Source organism: Rhopalosiphum maidis, chromosome 2 (genome assembly GCF_003676215.2).
Source record: "Rhopalosiphum maidis isolate BTI-1 chromosome 2, ASM367621v3, whole genome shotgun sequence".
Lineage (NCBI taxonomy): Eukaryota > Metazoa > Arthropoda > Insecta > Hemiptera > Aphididae > Rhopalosiphum > Rhopalosiphum maidis.
Window position 1 is genome coordinate 43,367,753 of NC_040878.1, and position 2,422 is coordinate 43,370,174.

Here is a 2,422-nt window from a genome sequence, read left to right on the forward strand (position 1 = left end):
TTTTACTATTAGTAATTCTGCACTTGGGTTGAATTAAATTGTTCCGTAAACATTTCATTTATTATATCATGATTAATTAAAAATTATTATTATAGTGTACATTTACGTAATATATTAATTTTTGAGTCAACGCAACTATGGTTTGTTTAGGTTCTTGGCATAGTTTAAGCGATAGCTTACAATTTTAAAACGAATCCAAATATTTTTAAAATAGCACTATGTGTAGTAAAATGTAATGATACAGTAAACGTTTCAAGTGTCTTCAAGTATAATATTTTTGAATTACAAGAAAATAACTAAAAATCATCATTCTTTGTTTAAATATCCAATTTTGTCAAAATGTAAACATAAAAACAATTGTGATTATTCTATTGTATCAAAAATATTTTTATATAGATAGCTATAAGAAAAATTTATGTGGGATCTTTCATTAAATTTTCAAGATTTTTTCTAAGCCTATATATTTTTATCAAATCTGAAAAAACATATTTAAAATTTAAAATGTTTTTAAATGGCTTAAAATTAGTTTAATTTTTTTGAATATTTCGTTGAATACAGAAAATGATAATAAAAGTTACAGTGTAGTATTTTAAGTTTCTATGACTCATACTTTTTAGAATAACATAACAAAATCTTGTGAAATTTAAAATACCTACACACGTTGAAAAAGAGCCAACATAATATGAAAATTATTTAATATATAGTAATTGATAAATTTAAATTTGACGGTCATGTGATTATTTTAAGTCACTATAACATTAATTCATTGTTAAGTACAAAAATACCATAAAACTTAATCTGACAGTATAGAAAACCAAAAACAATTAATATTTGATGATAATAAAATTACACTATCATTACCATTGTTCAATAATTACGTTATCTTCAAAGAAATCTATTATACATAATAATATTAACGATAAGATGTATACTATTGTAATATACTAATATAATATAAGTGAAAACAGCGTAATTAGTTAAAAAATGTGTTTACTGTGTATTTACCTAATAAATTTCGTTGAAACTCTGACTAAATTGTTTTAAGTACGAAAATAAAGCGAACTTAACAAAATAAGGTGTCCATTATATTCACATCTCATAAATTATGAACATTTTAAATGTTATAAAAATAAAACTTAGTCGGACGTTAGAAAGTTATTATGTTATTTTTCAAATAATTTTTTCTATCAAAAGATATATACCTACTATCCAGTTTTTAAAATTCTCTTGGCATAAAGACAACAGTAAGCCTTTTTATGTCGTCCAGGTAAGATGATAATTGATTTAGAATTATAAGATTTCTTATTAAAGTTCCTTTAATGTATAGCGATTAGCTATTTACACAAGCAAATGAACGCATTACTTTTTTTAAATAATATGTTTATACACACATATATTTATACATTTATTATAAAATTTATATTTTATATATAAATATTTTTAATATTTATAATGATAGTTATATATTTTATTATTTCACTTCAATTGTACGATACTATAAATTAAATAAGTATTGTTCGTATTGTAATAATTTATAACAGTTGTTGTTATACGGCTTTTAAACTTTTTTTTTTATCACAATTTATAAATTAAAAATTAATATAGTATATGTATATATTTGATGTTTACAATTATAAAATATTTTATTACTTATTAGTTTAATATTAAAGTACCTATATTTCTTATATGTTTGTTGTCATATAGAGACCACCAATCTAAAATACTAAATACTTAATGAATTTTAAACTATGCAAATAGATTGAACGTTTTTTGGAAATTTTCGGAATAAATCGCTTATCACAAGTACATGCATTGTTTTTTTAGCCGCATGCTTATCATTCATAATTTAAAACATTTGATTGACAGTTAAAATTAAAAATTGTTCTAACATCATCGTAAAAATAATTCAATTTAATAGTAAGATAAAATAAAGCATGTATAGTAGATATAGTATAGATATTAATTAAATTCGAATACATTTAGGTACATCCTATAGTGTTTTCAAATATCCTATTAAATTAATTTAATTGCGATTTTGATTAAGTATGATTGACTGGTGTGCGGTTTTAAACAATAATGCGGTTTTAAATAAATGTGTGCGGTATTGGATGGTTTGATTTTAGGAAGTCTGTGCAGATTTGAATGAAAACCTTTTTTTTGAAAGTATGCGGTTATATTGTCATACCTAAATACCTTTGCGGTAATAAATGTCTTATTGTTTACGATTTTTATTATTTTTCACGTGTATGTACGAAAATTGATACTATGTTTTTAGTTTGTACGTTTTATGAATACACAAAGTGTAAAAATGCACTTTCGTACTGTACACACATTTTGTCGTAATTCATAGTGCATCAGTGTGTTGACAACAAATGGGACAAGTCATATTTTTAATAAATAAAAAACGCAGAAAAAAGAAAAG